The 22656-nt window shown below is 46.6% G+C and overlaps 2 long non-coding RNA genes across 2 annotated transcripts in view; one reads left to right on the plus strand and one right to left on the minus strand.

Moving 5' to 3' along the window:
- The window catches only part of LOC137433756 (uncharacterized), a 160891-nt gene that overhangs the window by 83187 nt on the left and 55048 nt on the right, over positions 1-22656 (minus strand). The window lies entirely within an intron of this gene.
- On the plus strand, positions 6006-22546 carry LOC137433557 (uncharacterized). The gene is made up of 4 exons (XR_010985648.2): positions 6006-6057; positions 7398-7476; positions 18384-18450; positions 22499-22546. It is a non-coding gene; the product is annotated as an uncharacterized LOC137433557 (long non-coding RNA).

Consider the following 22656-nt stretch of genomic DNA (forward strand, 5'->3'; position numbering starts at 1 on the left):
ACACGGGGTGTTCCACCCTGCTCCATGCTCCATGCATGCTCCAAGCTCCACCAAGCTCCATGCTCCATGCATGCATGCTCCACCATGCAACCCGATCTCTACTGGTGCGCCCCCCATAATCAGCAAGTTATAATAACCACAATACACCTGGGCACCCACCTCTTGATACCACAACTTAATCCATGTTACTTGCATCTCTTTGCATCCTCCCAAATGTCCTCCATTTAACATGACTATCCCCAGAGCTCGATCAAACACGTCACTGTACTCGGCCCGGTTAAATTAAATTCAAAGCATACTGTACCTGACGCTTCCGGTCGGCACCGGAAGTCTGTTTATTTCTTGAGTCCCCCGAATCACCTATTGAGACGTCAACGACAACCACAACAACAAAAAACAGAACTCGATATTCTCTGTTCACTAATTACGTACATGATGTCAGTTTTAACCAACAATATATGTCCTTTCTTTCCAGATTTAAGTTCTATATCCTGCCGTTAAAGCAACACCCAGTAGATTGGCTCAGCCTGTCGTTCTTCCAAGGTTAGTGAATTATCTCTGACCTCTTTCCCTTGCATATCTCGAACAAAGGTCAAATAAACTTCAAAAGGTCAAACTTCAAACGAAGAAAGGTGGTACAAACGTCGAATTGGGGTAACCAGCGCTTTCATCCCACAAATAATACAAGTCCGGCAACATCCCGCCCCTGCAGGAACTCCACATCCGGACAGACAAATGACCATTATTGAGGCTCCACATCGCAAAATGCCAACACCCTATGAATCAAACAACCGTCAACACTCCGCCCAGGAACTTCCGTGGGAGGCGTGCTTTACCATGCAGCACCCTCACTACCTGGTGCACACCTTTCGCACATCCCTCCTCGTTCGCACACTTCATCAACACACCTCCTCGCGCCCACTCCCCCTGCACTCTCCTGCGCGCCCACACAACTGCAGCCCAGAGTGCCCAATCTGCGACCCACAATCTTCTCAGGGCACACACCTCCTCCTTGAAATCCATGCCTCAGAAATATAACTCCACAGACAGACACAGCAATGAAACCACAACCTCCGCTCTCCCTTCAGATCAAGGGTGTGTATTTCGCACCTCTGACCGCATCTCATACCATGACATAATTTCACACCAGCAAAACTGTAATCTTTCTCATTACACGACCCATTGACTCCCAAGGTCACATCGGCCTCAGGGATATACTCATACAATCCACCAGTCACCAATACACAATATAATCGTTAATCGCATAATTCCTGCAGGCAATTCAAGAAACCCTTTGCCAACCATTCACGGACCTCCCACCGTGCGGGGCACATCCTTTTTGAGTAGGCAGGTTATCACCTGCACTCTGAGCAGACTCCGTATTCTAAATTCAACTTCTGAATTCAGTTGAGTTGACTGAATTCTTCAATCTGTCATTGAATGAACTCTTCAATTCACGTCAAACATACGATTCGATTCAAATTCTGAATTTAATTCAACAAATTCCAAATTTCTGCCCGACTGCCGCTCGAAAGGCAAAGGCAGCCCATCTTGTAACCATCTCCAAGAAACCGCTTCATATCAACGCTCCTCCGAGTGCTCTCCTGACCCGATTTGTATCAAATCGCTCCCAAACACTCCCAAACAAATGAAAATCCGGACTCAGTTAAGGACCTCACCTGGTCCCTCGGATAGACGCTAAAATCGACATTCCCGGCCTGGATTTCCCGCACGTCAAGCAGACCACTTACAACGCTTCACACCGAAACCCTCTGCTTTGCATATGTCATACAGACAAATACATTGGCCAGATACACACGTCAATTAATATCCCAATATACATTCATTCCTCATTCGTATACCAGTGAGTCTCCCAGACGTCGCGCGAACACCAGATCGACTCAAATCATGCCCCTCCTCCAGCCACTCCCATGTACAATCTTTGTTCATTCATATTACGTCTCTCATTCAAGGAAAAAAGATTTTTGGGACGGGTTGGACGGGGTGGGTTGAGGTGGAAAGGGTATGGCAGGGCGGGGGTGTTGGGGTGTTGCCTCGAGCCCCGGGACTGAGCTCAGGTCTTGGGGGGGTGGGGGGTCTTGGTCCGGATCTTGGACCAGAGGCATCAGCCGCTTATTTGCTTGCTTAACTACCTCCCTGATTGTTTTATCCTGAACTTTGTCTGCTTGCTTCCTTTGGCTCTGAAGCTTCAAATTCCTACAATGCAGCTCCTGCTTCAATTTTCAATATTTCAAAACCCACTTCCGTTCTTTCTACCTGGATTTCTGCTGCTTATTTCCTCTGTCCCTAAAGTTTTAGCTCCTTTGCTGCCCTCCTGTCTAGAACTTTGTCTAGAGCTTCCTGGCTTGACCTAGTAGTCGTCACTACCCTCTTGTCCAGCTTGTCTGGTACCTGCGCGTTTCCCTATTCCTGGCCATGTTCCTTTGGCCCTCTACGTTAGCCACAGCCCTTCTTTCCCTGGCATGCAATGGCATACCCCATCTTGTCTCTGGGCTGATCCTTCCTGGAAAGTTCTCGGTCACCGGTGCAGCCTTATGGCTGTCCGACCTCACATTTCCCCCTCCTCCTTGCTAACTGTAACGTTATCCTTAATGTTATCCTGCGCAAATTCTATCCTTAGCGTTATTCTTAATGTTATCCTGCGCAAATTCTACCCTTAGCGTTATCCTGGTGAATTTAACAAAGGCTCGTCATTCTGAGGCTTGAAAATAGCCTTTACTTACAATTTTCGTTCGGAGAGCAGGCAGTGGCAGATGGCAAGGAAGCGGACTGAGCCCGCTCGAGGGAGGGAGGTTCGAATTTGGAAAAGTAGCCCTTTAATACAAGACAATGCTCACCTTAAAACAAATCAGCGTGCCGGCGCCGGCCTCAGGCAGCCTCCCTCCGGTCGTTCGGGGTCCGCTCCTCTTGTCCTCGCGCTGCTGCAATCCGAGTCATGGCACCATAAAATGTGGGGAGGACTCCTTGATCGTAACAGAATTCCACCAACAGATTGAGAATGACGAACTTTATTAAATACCAATTACACAGATCTGGAGGAAAACGAAGACGTCTACAGCACGAAGGACCATCATGCCATGTCAACCTTCCTAAAAGCACATCGATTCACAGTTCATTTATATAGGGACACGCTTTATCAGAGAATCTCCGCTAGAGTCCGAGAGGACAAAGGAACTGGCAAAGGGTCCTCCCACCATCATCCGTCCTTCCGTCTTGGAGGAGTGAAGCACGCACCGTTAGGATCCGGACCAGATGTGTTTTCAAGGCTCCGAAGTGACAGAAAATATAACTCACTGAAGGGGGATTGCATTCCTGGTTCTGATAAGGCCATAAAATGTATGAGGCCGTTCGGATGAGTTCCAGGTGTTGAATGTACCTTCCAGCTCACTTTCTCATTTAAACTTGAATCCAGAGCATATTTATCGTAACTCAAGCGTCACTTTGATTATACGAAGTATTAGTTAATGTTTTAACAGTCTATCAAAGAAGGTCTATGTCTACAATTCACGCATCCTACGAAAGGTTCACATTCCACACATATATAATCCGCCTTCCTGCCCGCGGCTCGAGGCGCCGTCTGCGGATCAAGGAGAGAGTTTACGACTAGGCTATCTAGCCTGTAAAGGACGCACGTATACAACGAAGCCATCTGTTCTGCACAGATGAAGCGAGTATTTTCTCATTTTAAACTATGGCAAAGCGAAAACCTTTTATTAACTTATGAAATAACATTTTTAAACAGCATTTATAACAGAGCTTATGCAGTAACAAATCAGTCTTTGCAGTAACAAAGGTTAGTTGCATTTTGATTGGTAAAAATTTAGTTCAAACTTTCCATTTGTTTTTGTCGTCCATTTGTTTGTGAGATTGCATTTTATAAAATTACTCAACGTTACAAAAATATTCTCTGCTACTGACAATTTGCACTATTTTGAAGGTTCTTACTAAAACCCATGATGAGATGTCAGAAAGTCTGAGAAACTGTCTTTACCACTTTGCAGCCAATTCTAGATGGTGCAGAATTCTGCAGTCATCCCAAACTCATGAGCGATATCAAGAATGTGAAGGAGAAATACGGGAATGGAATTGTCACCTTCAGGTACGTGTGTGTGTGTGTGTGTGTGTGTGTGTGTGTGTGTGTGTGTGTGTGTGTGTGTGTGTGTGTGTGTGTGTGTGTGTGTGTGTGTGTGTGTGTGTGTGTGTATGACCCATTCCCTTCGTGTGTGTGCATGACCCAAAAGCCCCCACCCCCCCCCCCCCCCCCCCCGTGTGTGTGTGTGTGTGTGTGTACACACTCCCCTGTGGGTGATTCACCCCCTGGTGCAGTGTGCCTGATGTGGGAGGGATTGGGGTGGGGAGGGAGAGGATTTGAGGTCTTGAAGTCACATTTTACATGAGATGTAATCAGCTAATCACACATTTCAAACTGTATTTTACATGTTATCAGAAGTAAATAAATTGTGGAGATTAAATCATTTGTGGATCTGATAAATTGCCAGTAACCAGTTTGTACAACTGAATACTGAATGTGCAACATCCAAATGAAGACGTCCATGCCCGTGGGATTCCCATGGGTGACCCCACTAGTATATTGTTATAGATCGCGGTTAGATGTTATAGACCGAGCGGTGGTGTAAGACCGCGACCTAACAAAACTCACCCGATTCACCCAGACTTTGGCCGTATCGCACCCTAGCTGCTCAATGAGGGAAAAGACAAAAGCGACGCAATGTAAGAGGAAAAGGAATTAAAACGAGAAGACGTACAGACGAGTAATGGGGTTTATTATTTACACACACAAGCAAAAAGGAGCAATCAAGTTTATTTACAAGCACATAAGACGCAGGTGACACAGGGAAAATACTAGCTTATACAGACTTAATTAACTACCCAGGACAAAACAAACAAAGACGACTCACACGGGGAATTGCAGAGTGGATTGGCTGGAAGGCGGTGCGTGGCTGGAGGGGGAGGACGGCACGGAGCTGGCTGGAGCTTGATCCTGCACGGGACGTCGGGCGGGACCTCGACGGCCGCCGATGCCTCCGATCCTGTCGTGTGCGTGGGATCACGGGTCGGGTCACGGGTCGGATCACGGGTCGGATCACGGTCAGAGCCGACGCGCTGGTGGGGGGTCTGGCGTGACGGGTTCTCTCCTCTCTTCTTTTGTTTGGTCCAACCACTCCGTCTCCAACGCAACCCCTCAACGCAATCACTGAACGCAACCACTGAACGCAACCACTGACGACCAACTCAGCTCTTTGTGACCCTCCTTGTCTCGGCTCAAAAGTGCATCTCCGTTTCTGCTTCCAAGCTCGACTCTGTAAAAACGCATCTCTCCCTTGGACACGCCCTGCCTTGGGTTATATAGGCCCCCGCCCCTCAACCTTTGCGAACCTCCCCGACCGCTCTTCCTCCGCCCTCTGTAGCCAAACCCCTGGCTCATGGTTGGTCGAGCGGGGCTGGTTCACTCCTCCCCTCTCTGACGAGGTGGGGAAACGCCTTCCTTCCCCCAACCCTGCCTCGTGGTCAATGGCGGCAATTGGATCGGAGGTAATATGGGCAATCGAGGGCTCAGCGGTGACGAGAGGGGATGTAATATGGAAATGGAGGTTTTGGGGATGGGAAGGAAAGGGAATCTATTCTCTTTCACTGGTGCAATGGAGTATTTCAATTAATGGAAGACACAGCCTTACACTAATACACAGAATAAGAGATAACTATCAACAGGTATATTCTATTACTTGGCTGACGTGTATGCTTGTGGACTATGGGACGCCCTTTTGGTCTTTACACAGCTCCGGAGGCAGGAGGCACAGAATAAACAATAATCACAATAGTACAGCACACAATCCAAAAAATATACAGTCCTCATATCCACAACAATATATATACATACATATGTTGAGTGTTGGTAATACTCACAGCAAGTGTTTGGTGTGTCCAATAATGCATTCTCAAATGTCTGTTCTCAGGGAATGTGAGGATCGTGGTAACGTTTTGGTTGACCTTCGTTTGAACTTCACGGTTGTTAAGGTGAGTTGAATTGCTGTCCAGTAGTGTTTTCACAAGGATTTAATTAACATACAGTGTCAATAATTTCACGATGTAAACTCACGCATTAACGCAGTTCCTTATGTTAGCATTGTGTTTGATTTGTCGTCAACAATTGCTAGCATACTAGGTTTGTTATAATTTATCAACAGGTCTGCCTATCTTTATGCTTCATATATAAATTCCATTTAATTAATGATGGAGATATTGACGAGGCCAAAAATTTCGGAAAGTTGGATATTCAAGCAGAAATTCTTAAAATGCACTGGCAGACGGTGGTAAAATTTCTGATGAAAACTTGATTCCAAGGGAGAACAACAACTCTGATTTCCATTTTGCAAAAAAATAATCATGTCAGTTGAAACACCTGTCATCGTGCTTCTTAAGGTGTCGTAAGTGCAACCTCACTAGTGGAAATTGGTTGTGAATCCTGGAAGTTTTGCCATTATTCTATCACAGGTGATCAGCACTCTGGTGTTGGTGATTCTTTGGTCATCGCGCTCACGTAGCCTTGAATACGAGAGGGCCTCTTCCTTTCATGTGAGGGTGGATTGCAGGTGAGTGTCCTGCTTTAACCAAATCATGATGGAAGAGCCTTCAAAGCAATGTGTTTATTATCTTGAGGCATTTTGTATGGTTTACTTTAGCTCCCTAAAGTAGCTACCTCGACTTTAGCTACCTCGACTCTGTTTCATGACGAATGTTTGTTGATAAGGTGACCTGAAAATTTTCTTGCACATTATTTCAATGTGAAATTTTAAACCTCCCAATTTGCTTGGTTTCTGGCCTAGAGGTACGCACACTCACCTGTCCAGCCTGTGTTTGAATCTCGACCGAGAAAAAAACCTGTTATCTCCTTGCATTTTGCAGGTCGGGTGGTTCATCAATTTGTGTGCTGTCCATCAGAAGGACGTTAAACTGGGTGTCCCTCAGCTGACATTAGTCAGTGGACATTAAAGATCCAATGGTATCTTTCGCTATGAGTACGCGAGCACCCTGAACAATGCATCTGTTCCAATAATGAATTAATAAATATCTTCATGGCTGATCATGTATCCTTGCATTTTGAAAAAGGAAAAAAATTCCATTTCTTGGATTATCCTGACTTGCAGGCATCGTCGTTCTTTGCATCAGTAACTTGTTGAACATCCCACATGATTGCATTGTTCATGGCCGCATCAAAAGTCGCTCGGGTATTATATTATAACCTTGTTGTCAAATCTAAATAGTTTTGGATACGTGTGGTGGGATCGCTGTGCAGTTTGGAGAAAAGGGAAGGGTTGTGGTCCTCTTACCTGCTTGTGCAACACTTGTCTCTACAGAATGGGTCCGTGATGGATGGGCTCCCTCCATTCATCGTCCGCCTCTGTTTCTGCCTCTCAAATTACATCGACGGAAATGGTTCGTTTTTAAACTTCTTTGTGTGTGTGAAGAATTCAAGCAATGACGTTGATTTTACTTGCTTAATCACAATGATCTGGCAAAGCATCCTGGGTATGAAAGGCAAAAAGAGCTTGACCTGTCAGAGCTCAGGTCTCATTTACAATACATTGCTGATGGATGTTGTTTTCTAAACCATCAGCAGCAAATTTCTTGTTAACATTTCCAAACTTTGCAATTAATCATACATGTTATGATGAAGAACTCGGTGCCGTGTGGTTATTTGAGACAGCCAGTAAGTAATTCCATCCCCACTGCCATATTTGCCTTCAGGTTTACATGGTATCTACTAAGCAATTTCGTTATCTTATTAAATTCCATGTTTTTTTAATTATCAAAAAGATGGAACACATTTTGTGATAACATGGCTCAGCTAACCTCTTCACACACAATGAGCTTAACATAAGAATCGATGTAATCAGGACAGGTCACTTAAGTCATTTGTTTCATGACGAATGGTGTCCATTGAAGAACGACAACATTCCTTGGACAACAAAATGTGGGATATCCAGGAGAAGGAATGCGGCGCATGCAGCACACACCGACCACTCTCAATTCTTTGCCAGAATATGCATTTCACTTCTTAAAGAGGAGATTAAAGTCAGAAACCCCCAAAACAAACAACAACTGAAAATGGCTGCAGTAAGGATTGGCAAAGCATCTCAAAGGAAAATACCAAAAGTTTGGTGATGTCGATGGCTCACGTGCTCGATGCAGTTATTACATGCAAGGAATATGCAACCAAATACTAACTATTATACGACTTAATTTACTTCATCTTAATCTGTTCCAATACTTATGACTACCTAAATGAGGGGACTGAACATAAAAAGTGTTATTGTTCCTCAATGGTAAAATATTGTTGCAGATCTCCCGAAGCCCGTTCCCGTTACAAAGGGGGCGATTAAACCCCTTTTTTGTCCCCCGTCGCACCGCGGAGCAAAAGGGGGACAATGGTTTTCCCCCTCCATCCGTCCGTCCGTGTGTGCATGCGTATGTCAGTGCGTGCGTGCGGGCGTTTGGAAGCGATGGACCGCATTCGAATTTGGTGTGTGGGTGCAACCCACGTCAAAATCCAAGATGGCCACCGCCATGTATGTATAATGCCATGGATGTCTGAACCTTGTGAGCGAAAAATCTTCAAAAATAAACCAACTACTAACTTCTAATCTGGTGTGTGGGTGTATTTAAGCATAAGGAAGAATCCTATTGAAAATTGGGTCGCCACATCAAAATCCAAGATGGCCACCGCCATGTATGTCTGAACCTTGTGAGCGGAATATCTTGAAAAATAAGCGAAGTACCAACTTCTAATCTAGTGTGTGGGTGTATCTAGGCATAAGAAAGAAAGCTATTGAAAATTGGGTCGCCACGTCAAAATCCAAGATGGCCGCCACCATATATATGTCTGAACCTTGTGATCGAAATATCTTGAAAAATAAACGAACTACTAACTTCTAATCTGGTGTGTGGGTGTATCCACGCATAAGGAAGAATGCTGTTGAAAATTGGGTCGCCATGTCAAAATCCAAGATGGCCGTCACCATATATATGTCTGAACCTTGTGAGCGGAATATCTTGAAAAGTAAGCGAAGTACCAACTTCTAATCTGGTGTGTGGGTGTATCTAGGCAAAAGGAAGAACGCTGTTGAAAATTGGGTCACCACGTCAAAATCCAAGATGGCCGCCTCCATTTATGTCTGAACCTTGTGAGCAAAATATCACTTAGCATGTTTTCTGCGTCTTCCACTTTGTCAACTCACATCACTTCCCCGACGGGGGACCTAGGCGTAACGCTTGTTCCCCCTGGGTCTTCAGGTCCACGAGGCCGAATCGCCACTTCCGGAGCAAACATGAAAAAGGGTATCGGGTCAACGTCGCACGTACCTTTAACCCACGCTGCCACGAAAGCGGGGACCGAACCTCGCACAAGCCACGCTTAATCGAGTACGCCGAGCGGTATGCGTATCATGTGACTCGTGCCGTTACGTTTATGGAACCCGATTCGAGCGGTTCTATTCGTACCATGCGAAGCCAATTGATGGAAGGGACGAGAACGGTCAAATCAAAGGAATAACACGATTTATTATTATTTACAATGATCAGGATGAAGGAAAGTGGACACAGAGCAGAAGCTTAATCAATCTTAACTTATACCCAGACACAGGACCCACTCACGCACACGGGCAGAAGAAGAGAAGACGTTCGCGCACCAAACGCGCTTTGCCGTCGGTCGCTCCGGGGCAGCTCGCCCGGCGTGGCTCTTGGATGTTCACGGCACGTATGCAGGCGAAGGCAGGCAGGAGGAGATCGCGCGTCTGTGGCCCGGCACGGGTCGTCCTCTCGAGCGCGCGATTAATACAGCGCAGTGCGTAGGGCACGGGGCACAGGGAAAGTTCGTGTACAATATGAGGGGGAATTATCTTTTATTCCAAAACCACAACACTATATATAAGTAGAAATATCATGAACTAAAAGATGACCTTCTCTGCCCTTGCGTCATATTCATCTTTTGATCTCAAATCCAAATTTCTTGAGTATAAAGTAATAATAACAAATTTGACTTCACTGTTCCAATACTTATGGAGAGATCTGTGCATACAACTGGTGTATTTTTGCATGATTAGGAGCTTATTACGCAATAACTGTCATGGGAGATCCATCTTTCTTCTGGAATATTTTGGGGGTACACCACAGTGGTTGAGCAATTTGAATGCACATGAAGAGGACCTCAGTTCAAATACAGGTTGCCCCTCTATACTGTCGCGTAACCGTGATTAACACCACAGTTACGGATGACCGATTTGCGAGACTTTAACTCCCGAGGCGAACACTCAATGGCGGACTCAAGTTCAACACCAACGCGCGGAATGGCGGGCCGCAGCGAAGGCTCCGCAACCTTATCTATTACAATCAAACACCCAGGAAAACTGCGTTCAGATATTATGTACAAAAAGTAATATAAGGGTTTATTAGGAAAAGTAAAGCCAGTGAAAAAGCCCGCCGGTAAATCTAATAACTCTAATAAACCTAAATCGGGACGTCCCCACACGACTGACAGCAAACACAAACGAGGGAGATTAATCACAAAAATAACACGTCCCGTCGTTCAAAATATACGCGGAGATCGGGCTTATCTGTCTTTGTCGTCTTGTATTGTTGGTGTCCAGCACCGCTCCTTCCGGCCCGATCGCACACCACGAGGCCCCTCGCTCCAAGCACCACGCGTCCGACGCAGGCCAGCGGCTCCACTTGACCAGGGACAGGAAGGACTCCTTTCAACTCCACTCGACTCGACGCGGGAGTGCTGGCAGCCAAGTGCCAACGAACTGCTCAGTGCCAACTGGGTGTGCTCTCGTGTGTCTCCTGCGACTCCCTACAACCCGAACTGCACTCGAACTGCGACTGGAATGGCGTGTCCTCTCCAACTCTCCACCACCGCTCAACTCTCTGGTGCCTGCCTGCGTCTGCCAGTGCCTGCCACGAACTCAACTCAACTCCGCGAACTCCTCTGGACTCAACTCAACTCCTGAAATGGCGTCCGACCGTCGCCTATATTGGTGGCCGATGACGTCCCATTGCGCACTCCTCAGCCAATCAAAGCCTCCCGCGACTCCTGACATCTCCCCCGTTACGCGACCCTGCGGTCCTGGCATAACACGTGCCGGCCAGGTTTGTAGGCCTTTGGAGGTGTACACGGTGGCGGCCAATTGTGGTGGTGTTTTTGACCTGGTTTCCTGTCAATTTAATACGAAGTCCTTGTCAGGGAAAGGGGATTATTTAATGTTGCGCTAAGGACCTAACTAATGTTTATGTGGTTTGCAGTGCCATAAAGGACAAAGGTTTGATTACTAGGTGATACTCACAGGGGCGTTACCTTTAATCCCTCACTATTTAACACTCGGACCTCCAGGTAGATCCACAATCATACATCTTACCCCGACAAACGCCTAAACATCAAGAACTTATTACATGTAGAGTCCCTGTCACGACAGCCGAATACCTACCTATTCAGATCTACCTAGCTCTAGATGTTGCATTACCAAATTCATAACACAGCCCCCCCCCTGGAACCGTAGCTCCTGCAAGGTTCACCGCAGGGCTACCATTCCAGCCTTAACACTTACTGTCACACACTTAATTAACCTATGAAATAAATCAGGAAGGGCTGTGGGAAGTGAGTCGGACTACCTACCTACACTTCCTTAACATGCTGAACCCCTTAACCATCATGCAAGTATGTACATCTTCTTCGTTGTTCCTGTGGAGGGAGGAAACAACAACACACAACACTAACTTAACCACAAAACTTAACCATCTTTCCAAAACTCAAAACTCTAACCTTTGTACATACCCCGGTCTACAGACCGCGTCCCCCGGTGGATGCCACAAGACACAACCTTACCTGCGGGGCCATCCCCAATGCATCCCACTAAATTTCCACGGGCCCTGTCCAGATGTTACAGGTGAGTGACACGGCTCGGTGGATTTCGCCCACATTCATGCAACACAGACCCCTTAACCACTCATTCTCATTCCATAGGTCATCAAGGCATTTCAAAAATCAACAAAGCACTTATTCCCAATACACCCCCTGCAGGACCATGGCATTGATGTCATTCACGTGTGTGTGCATTCCTCAACTAGGCAGCGGGGAGGTACCGCACAAAAAGATGGTGGGGGCGCATCAGGCTGTGGTGCCCGCAGTCCCAAAAACAAGTCAACCGACTTACAAGTTCATTGCCCCCCCCCCCCCCCCTTTACCTCTTGGCCCCGTGACAGCCCAACAGCCCCTTTCCGCCGTTACCTCGCCGGTGAGGGTCTCCACACACACCAGGCTCCTTTGCCTCCTGCTTTCACGCAGCAACACGGGTCACCGGGGGACTTCCTCACCCCGCGGCGCCCAACCAGACCCTCCACCGACGAGCTCCAATTTCCAGTTACCACCGGCTGCCAGGGGTAATTGCCGCAGAGGGGGGCCCGCAGGCATCGCTCCTCAGAGCTTGCTCTGTACCTGCGGACACACACACCTTCCCCACCCATGGTCCCCAAAACACACTTCCTCCCCCGCTGCCATTCAATTCTCCACACAACTCAGCACAATTCAGTACAATTCCATAGATGGTGTAAAAGGTGTTACAAGGCTTGCCATGGCCTGCTACATGTGAAATTCCCCCAGTTCACATTTAAACCATCACATCTTCCCAAAAGCACATTTCCAAAAGCACAATTATCACCCCTCATTATCTCCAATAATCATCACACACTCTCCAGGTTCCACTCTCACGACCACATCAAAACACGTAACCACAATACAAAAACATACGCCACCCACAAGACACTGTGGCTCCCATTCCATCCCCTCACCGGCCATGTCATCACTCTCACCCGCCTCCCAACTCCAATTTACATGTCCCCAATTTCCCAAAGCAAATCCTGAAGCCTGGGACAGTACTCCTCAAAACACTCACCTCAAGTGCAGGTAGTTGCAGGTTGGTCAGGTTCAAAGGTGCCATCCACCCATACAATTCCCAAAATTTCACATTGGGCCTACCAAATCCTTCCAAATTTCTCTTTTGTCCCCACTACACTGGCAGGTATGTGGATCCGCATCCAACGGTGATCATCACTACACAACTACCTGTGGCCACGACAGCTCTGCACCTCTACCGTGCAAGGGTCACCGGGACAAGGTGAGCAGTCAAAACGCCAACATGGCCCATGAGTGTCCATAAGGGTGCGACCCACCATCCATCCTTCGGCCCCCCTGCGAGGAACACAGCTGCAGCAGCCCCAGCTGGCCAATGTGGTGAGCACTTGCTGCCACAACACACACTACCGCACACACAACCTCGGCCCTGGGGGGCACGGTCGCAGTGCGTGGCATCCCTACAGCCACGTCCCCTGCACCTCCCCATCATCCCCCAGTCCGACTACAGAACTGCAGCCCCCCCCAGTGCTCACCCACACTTGACCACACCAAGGTCCAGTCAACAGCCATGCTCCACCAGGAGACCCACCCAGAAGACATGGTCCACACACCTCGGACACGCACAGCACCACGTTGACCCTCAGGCTACACAACTACATCCCCATCATCCCGCGTCCCAAATATCAGCACAGTTGCCCCCGCAACCAGTTGAAAGCTGTGTCTTGCTACCCTATTAATTTCATCACAGCCTCCAACACTTTGGTCTACACACCTGGATCAATAATGGCGTCACTATACAGTGTCCACCATGGCATTTCACAATCCACCCTTAAATTTGCATCTAACCCACAGATTACCCATGCCAAACATTTGTCACATTTCACTCACCTCACCAAAGAAGGATGCTTTGCCATACACATGCCAGCCGAGCATGGCCCATATGCTCGGCGCGTTACACATCTCCCGATTCACATCCCCATGGCTCTCTTCCCAACCCGAGAGTCCATAAATCACAACGGAGCATCTGTGGAAGGTCGCTCACACCATCACGTTCCACAGATGCCCCAATGGTTGTCCGGCAGGCTATCTCCATCCCTGTCCATTCGGTTTGACCCGCGTCCATAGACCAACCACCATGCCAGGTCACCACATGCTGGTTGTCCCAGAGTCCCTGGAGGAGAGTGCCAGGCCGCATGCCCGGGTGGTCACCACATCAGTCCCAAGCTGGCCATCTGCGGTGCCACCACCAAAGCGCGACCCACAACACCTCCCCCCAGTGGTCCTCAATATTTGCCATCCCAGGCTTGAGAAACCACCTCGGACCTCCCTGGAGGTCTTAACCCCCACCAGGGTCCGGTGACCCTGCCGGCCCGAGCCACCAGCTCGGACGGCGCCCCGACGGACAAGGGACGCCACACTCCACCAGACCCCCCGTGGGACCCAGGTCGTACCTCGACACCCAAGGCTGGACCCCACGTCCAAATCTCGCCATCACAGCCCCCCAGCTGGCCGGCATACCCAAATTTTGAAGGGGGCAACTTTTGCCCGAGGCCATCACCCATGACCTCTCCATGTCCAAATCCCGCAGCCCGGGGACCAATCCCCACCATGGCTGCTCCAAATCAATTTCCCATTGTAATTTTATTTTACATTTTATTTTACAAATTTTCATTCCCATTGCCAACCCGCAGCTGCAGGGAACAACCTCTACCACCGGTTGTTCTGCCCCTCCCTGCAGTTGATCCAAATTCCCTACAGGGACCAAATCTCCAGAAGCTCTATCTCCCGATCCTCCAAGATCCAAATCCAGCCCGGAGCCAACACACTCCCCCAACTGGTTGTCCAATTTTGGAGCCTCTGTTTCCAAATAGCAGTGTACAGTGAGCGTCCCCTCGGTCATTCCAACCACCTCCTCGAACCAACTCACCTCTTCCCCCAGACTCCTTTGGGCCTGAACAAGCTCTACCTCCATGGGACTGTCACAGGTCTCCAGCCGCTGGATCAAATCATCCTCATCATTACAAATCATTCCTGGCCCCGCCAGGCTTTGATCAATATCCCCAATAAATACCCGGTCCGGCTCTATCGCATGGACCCCCAAAAACTCTACCCCCTCTTGCTCCGCACCACCGCCCTGGTGCTGCACAATTTCAAATTCATCCCCCGGTTGGGGTGTTGTGACATCCACACGGTCCCGATAAACAACCAGGCCAGAATGTGGGAAACATTCCCCATTACAACTCTCACATTCCAAATTTCCTTCCCCGCCCACCTGTGGACACTCCACGTTTACCTGCAGGCCTTCCCCATCTACCTGTACACATTCCCCATCCACCTGTGGACATTCCCCGTCCACCTCTGCACCTGCAGTCTCCCCATTTACTTCAATTGCCATTCCCTGTGCAATTCCCAATTTTGCCATTCCCGGTGCAATTCCCTGCTCGTGAGCAACATGCACATCTGCATGGGCCGTACTCTCTCCTGTTCCCAATCTAGCTTCCCCCCGTTCCGATTCAATTTTTGCCACCCCATTAATTTTAATACTCAATCGATCACTCATTTCCTTTATTCCTTCCCTCCATTCCTTTCTCATTTTATTTTCCAGCCCGTCAATTTTTCGAAGCAATTGACCCAACATCTGGTCGGTTGTCGGGGCCGTTCCTACTGCTCCCGACTCCCCGGTGGGGGAGGGGGATAAGTTGGTGCTCGGGACGAGGGAGGTTCCAAGGCTCACCTCTGCATCTAATTCCCCTATTTCCGGCTCACTCCCGACGCTGACGGAGGCCTCGCTGCGTACTTCCATCTCGTCGACCTCCGACATCCGCTTTTCGGAAGGTCCTTCCCCGCGCGCGTATTTATTTTAATAATTCCTGAAACAATTTAAATTTGACGAAGACGCGATATCGCGCTCCGTTTGTCCGATTGATTATTAAATTTCTCCGCCTCGACTAAAAAATTTTGCGTTCGAACGTCGGGCGCAATGTACGCCCGACCGTGTCGATGTCTCCCCGCGGACAAAAAAATTTGTCCGACCGTGTCGATGTCTCGCCGCGGACAAAAAAATTTGTCCGACGGGTCCAAATCCTACACTCCTGACACCACTTGTCGCGTAACCGTGATTAACACCACAGTTACGGATGACCGATTTGCGAGACTTTAACTCCCGAGGCGAACACTCAATGGCGGACTCAAGTTCAACACCAACGCGCGGAATGGCGGGCCGCAGCGAAGGCTCCGCAACCTTATCTATTACAATCAAACACCCAGGAAAACTGCGTTCAGATATTATGTACAAAAAGTAATATAAGGGTTTATTAGGAAAAGTAAAGCCAGTGAAAAAGCCCGCCGGTAAATCTAATAACTCTAATAAACCTAAATCGGGACGTCCCCACACGACTGACAGCAAACACAAACGAGGGAGATTAATCACAAAAATAACACGTCCCGTCGTTCAAAATATACGCGGAGATCGGGCTTATCTGTCTTTGTCGTCTTGTATTGTTGGTGTCCAGCACCGCTCCTTCCGGCCCGATCGCACACCACGAGGCCCCTCGCTCCAAGCACCACGCGTCCGACGCAGGCCAGCGGCTCCACTTGACCAGGGACAGGAAGGACTCCTTTCAACTCCACTCGACTCGACGCGGGAGTGCTGGCAGCCAAGTGCCAACGAACTGCTCAGTGCCAACTGGGTGTGCTCTCGTGTGTCTCCTGCGACTCCCTACAACCCGAACTGCACTCGAACTGCGACTGGAATGGCGTGTCCTCTCCAACTCTCCACCACCGCTCAACTCTCTGGTGCCTGCCTGCGTCTGCCAGTGCCTGCCACGAACTCAACTCAACTCCGCGAACTCCTCTGGACTCAACTCAACTCCTGAAATGGCGTCCGACCGTCGCCTATATTGGTGGCCGATGACGTCCCATTGCGCACTCCTCAGCCAATCAAAGCCTCCCGCGACTCCTGACATCTCCCCCGTTACGCGACCCTGCGGTCCTGGCATAACACGTGCCGGCCAGGTTTGTAGGCCTTTGGAGGTGTACACGGTGGCGGCCAATTGTGGTGGTGTTTTTGACCTGGTTTCCTGTCAATTTAATACGAAGTCCTTGTCAGGGAAAGGGGATTATTTAATGTTGCGCTAAGGACCTAACTAATGTTTATGTGGTTTGCAGTGCCATAAAGGACAAAGGTTTGATTACTAGGTGATACTCACAGGGGCGTTACCTTTAATCCCTCACTATTTAACACTCGGACCTCCAGGTAGATCCACAATCATACATCTTACCCCGACAAACGCCTAAACATCAAGAACTTATTACATGTAGAGTCCCTGTCACGACAGCCGAATACCTACCTATTCAGATCTACCTAGCTCTAGATGTTGCATTACCAAATTCATAACAATACTTTTACCAGATTCGGTGACACAATGGTTATAGTGGGGGGGTCGAAGTGTGGGGGGTCAGCGGTTTCCCAGCCGAGTCCTACCAAAGACTTTAAAATGGTACATGTTGCTTCCTTACTGAGCATTTAAAAAGGATAGAGCAAGGACAAACAACCTTAGGATGGCAGTCTGAGCACAGGTTTTGATCGGCCAAATGGCCTCCTCCTGTGTTGAAGTTCCTTGTGAGGGAACTCGTGTAAAAAATGGATATTTAATCAAATTGGATGGGTTGAAGTTTTCGATAGATTTGATCAAATTGGATGGATTGTCAATTTCCAAAAATCCATCTTTGCGAGATTTACCTTTTTGCACAAGGCAGGAGACGACGATGGTTCATGAGCGAGCGGTATTCAATGACAAAGGACGGACTGTAACCGAAACAGGCCCGGACAGGCCAGGCCCGGAAATGTCAAAACGAAGGTTGGTGACCTTGAACTGAGATAGAAAATAATCTATAATCAGTTATGAGGTTAGTTATCTACACAATACCGAAAATAAGGTGAAAAATGAACTTAAAATAAATAAATAAATAAAATGAAGAAAAAAAAGGAAAAATCGAGCTCCGTGGGGCTAGACACATGACATTGGCCTAACCAAATATCGAAACCCCTGTCAGATTCCCCCAACCCCCTCAGGAGAAGATGTAGCTTGAACTCGATTAGCCCCTAAAAAGACATCTTTTTCGGGCTTGGCTCCGCCCACAATGGGCGCAATACTCCCACTCAAGGCAGGACACAACCAGATCATGATATCAACCTCCCACCCACGTTTCATCAAGATCCGATGATATCATCGGGTAGTTATGCTGCGGACAGACAGACACACAGACACAGACGCACACAGATGACGAATATAGTGGTCACTTGATAACTTGTGAACCAATAGAAACTCCTTCAGCAGCTGATGAGCATATCCATTGATCTGGTCACTGTGCTGAATTGAACTGGTATGTTCTACCATTTAAACATTGTTGAATTGACATTGTTTTTGTTTTCCAGAACCAACTGTTGAGTTAATAGAACCCGACAAGAAAGTTGACTCCATAAATCTGCTCCTGATTGAGAGGTGTGTTCAAGTGTGTATTTGAATGTTTGTTTGTTTATTGTTTCATGTATTATCCACAGCAAACTATTCTGGTATATTTGGCATGATTTTAGGAACAATGTGATGTCGTACAATTGTATCGGTTGTAGGACATAAATAAACAAGAAAGAGCAATCAGAGATTGCAGACCCTTGCCAGGATGTGTTTTCAGTGATTTTTAAGGATTTTGTGTGAAAACAAATATGGCGGCCGAATCACGTGTCCGATGACATCATTCATTTTTTTTTTTCTTCACGAATTTATCCCTAGATTATGCTCAATAAATTTCATCTGGATCAATGAAGTTTTGTACTTGTTGAATTATGACGTCATAATAGAGGCACCTATGACATCATCATTAACATATTTTATTCCCCATGGAGAGTTCCTTACAATAAGCCATGTTTCAATTTTTTCTATTCAGCGCTTTCGGAGATAGAGGTGCAAAGTTTTCGGTTTTTCCAAGATGGCGACCAAACCACGTGACCTATGATGTCATAATTATCATAAAAAATTACACAGGTGGATTTGCACCTATGGTGAAAATTTCCTGTCAATCGGACCAACGGTTGCAGAGAAAATCATATTTATTCTGTGCGGACAAACAGACAAACAAACAAACAGACAGACACAAACAGACAGACACAAACAGACAGACACAAACAGACAGACACAAACAGACAGACACAAACAGACAGACACAAACAGACAGACACAAACAGACAGACACAAACAGACAGACACACAGACAAACAGACAGACAAACCGACAGACAAACAGACAGACAAACAGACAAACAGACAAACAGACAGACAAACAGACAGACAAACAGACTAACAAGAAGACGTCATGCCGAGCACGATACACTATTTTGAAAATATATATCCCCCAAAATCCCCCCCCCCCCCCCCCCCCCAAGAAAATAATTCAATTGATACAGCAAATTGTCCATTTCATGAATATTAGAATTTACGATCTTGATCAAAGCTCGGGTCAACAGGATGAAAAGTGACGTTTTCTCAGATGAAAAATGATGATTTTAGAAGTTTGACCTTGAGTTGACCTTTGACCTCTACCTCAAAAATAGTTGGTTTTCCTATTTAGTGACACAATGTGCAAATGCCGTTCAATTTCCAAGTCAATCGGATGAAAATTGATGGTTTATTCAGATGAAAATTGATGATTTTTGAAGTTTGACCTGCAGCTGACCTTTGACCTTTTGACCTCAAAAATAGTTGGGTTTCCTATTTAGTGACATAATGTGCAAATGCTGTTCAATTTCCAAGTCAATCGGATGAAAATTGATGGTTTTTCAGATGAAAATTTATGATTTTGGAAGTTTGACCTGCAGTTGACCTTTGACCTCAAAAATAGTATGTTTCCCAATTTATTGACTCTATATGCAAAGGCTGTTCAATTTTCAAGTCAATCGGTTGAGAATTGACAGCTTTTTAGATGAAAATTGATTATTTTAAAAATTTGTCCTTGAGTTGACCTTTGACCTTTTGACCTCAAAAATAGTATGTTTCCCAGTTTGGTGACTCGATATGCAAATGTTGTTCAATTTTCAAGTCAATCGGTTGAAAATTGACGGATTTTCAGATAAAAATTGTTTTTGAAAATTTGGCCTCGAGTTGACCTTTGACCTTTTGACCTCAAAAATACTTCATTTCCCAATTTAATGACTCAATATACAAATGCTATTCAATTTTCAAATCAATCGAATTTAAAATGGCGATTTTAGAAATTTGACCTGCAGATGACCTTTGACCTCAAAATCAACAGGCTTCTCAATTGCGACGACCTATACAACTTCGTGAAGTTTCGTGACGATCGGTTTTGAATTGTGACCTGTAGGCCGGTGACAAATAGACAGACAGACAGACAGACAGAACCACAAACACAACCGACCAATATACTTGAAAAATCTTCGATTTTGCAAGTAACAAACGGACTCAAATGCAATACCCTCTCCTCCGGCGAGGGCAATACCAAGAATGACAACACTGTGGTCACGGCCTGCAACAAAATCCAGTAATGGGCCTATTGGCAAACGTGCATTTAAAGCATTGTCAAAGATGATCAGTGTGATTGGGAAACACTTATTTAATGTGCTATTAACAATTAACTCAACACCTCTTATTCATTTCACCCTCCGCCACGGTTATATCAGAACAAGCTGATTAGTCACACTGTCACCACTGAGCCTCATCACCATTCCTTCCGAAGTCCTTCCTTGGCACATCTGAGCTCCTCACCACATACAAGGCTTTCATCCGCAGCTCAATGGAATACTGCTCTCCTCTCTGGGCTGGTGCCCCTACTTCACACCTAGCTCGGCTTCACGCTGTTGAAACCAAAGCTTTCAGAATCATTGGAATCTCCCGCGATAAAGCTAACTCCGAGGGCCTTTCACTCACTCATAGCAGGCAGGTTGGTGGTCTTTCTGTCTTCTCTCGACTCCTCTCAGGCCTTGCTCCCCCAGCTCTCTCTGGGCGCTGTCCCCCAAATATTCCTGCAGGTCGCACAAGATCTGCCAGCAACCGTCTTCTGGTGAAACTGCCAAAATCAAGACTCTCTGCTCACCTTCATTGTCTCATTCCTCTTTTCTTCTGCCTCTGGAACAAACTCGCGCACTCTCTTCAATCCCACTCCTCCCTCCAGGTCTTTAGAACAGCTGTTCACCACTATCTTATTTTCCCCCATGGAAAACCTTGATCTTTTCTACCCCCGTTAATCCACCCCAAATCCACCTCCTTTAAATTCCGTTTTCTTTCCTGAAAGTACTTGCAGTGTCCATCTTGTTTATCCCGTGTACCCCGCCCCACCCCTCCCCCCTTTACCCCCACCCCAGCCCTCTCCCTTCCACAGATCTCCCGATGTCCCTGTTCTCTACTATTGATGTGCTTCCCTCTTTCTCCCCCTCTTGTCTTCCGCTTCCTTTATTATATGTTTCATGGGTGTTTCTGCTTATGTGTTATGCATTTTATGTGTTAGGTCTTACACGAGCAAGATTTTATGTATTCAAACATAAAACGAAACGATTTTATGTGAGTACTCCCGCCAGTGAGTAATGCATTCGTGTGTGTGTGTGTGTGTGTGTGTGTGTGTGTGTGTGTGTGTGTGTGTGTTTGTGAACAAGATATCTGGAAAAGTTCTGAACGGATTTGGATGAAAGTTGGTGGGATGATTGCCCTTGGGATAAGGAAGAATTGATTAGTTTTTGGTGAAGCTCAGGATATTATTCCGGATCCAGGAATTTTTTTGGGAGATTTTTTTGGGAAAGATTTTTTCTGTTTTACTGCATTAAAGCTTTTATTCTTATTCTTAAATGATGTTTTTCTCCTCTAATTCCGAGATATATCAAAATTAATTATCTGACAGTTTGGGCCTACTTTCTTTTTCATTTATTGTTTTGGGGAGAGGGGATGTTAAACAAAACGTATTATTCCAACTAAACCCACGGCGGGAGTATGCGCTCTACTGAGTGGCGTTCTAGTTTAATCTGTATTCAAAAAAGAAAGTACTGCTAAACGGCAGGTTCGTTTTCCAATTCATGTTCTGATTTGTGGTCAAAATACAATGTTAAATACAAAATACAAAGTCGTCAGACAGACAGACAGACAAACAAAATGAACCAACCGTTTAACCGCAGATTTTGCTTCGAGCGCGTGGGGTAATAATCAATTTACTTGTTTGAAAAGCTAATAATCGATTCACTTGGAACAAAAAAATGTGTTGATTGAATTACAAGCTTGCCTGATTTATAAGGTTCTTTCCATGTTTGAAGAAGAAGAAAAAAAATGAATGAATGAATGATCGTTTTGAGGAAGGACACGGAATGGACGGTTGATTTTGATGAAATGTGATTCTGTATTGTGATTTTCTGGTCTACTCGGATACAAAACGTAAACTGTTCACCTGGCGGAGGTATGTTCTCTACTGAGTGCCGTTCTAGTTTAATATTGAATGATGACATAACTGTGCAGAGTAACATGTCTTTCCTACTTTCCCTTCGTTTTATCACTAGAATACTGAAGACCTTTTTCACATTAAGATGGAAAATGATGAATCTTCCTCCCACCAACAAAACAAATTACAGAAGGTACATCACTTCATATTTCGTGAATTTGTGTGCTGGTATCTTGGCTACCTTAACAGTACTCCCAACCTGTTCAGGGGTAATCT

Source organism: Myxine glutinosa, chromosome 10, assembly GCF_964187855.1.
Source record: "Myxine glutinosa chromosome 10, kmMyxGlut1.1, whole genome shotgun sequence".
NCBI classification, from domain to species: domain Eukaryota; kingdom Metazoa; phylum Chordata; class Myxini; order Myxiniformes; family Myxinidae; genus Myxine; species Myxine glutinosa.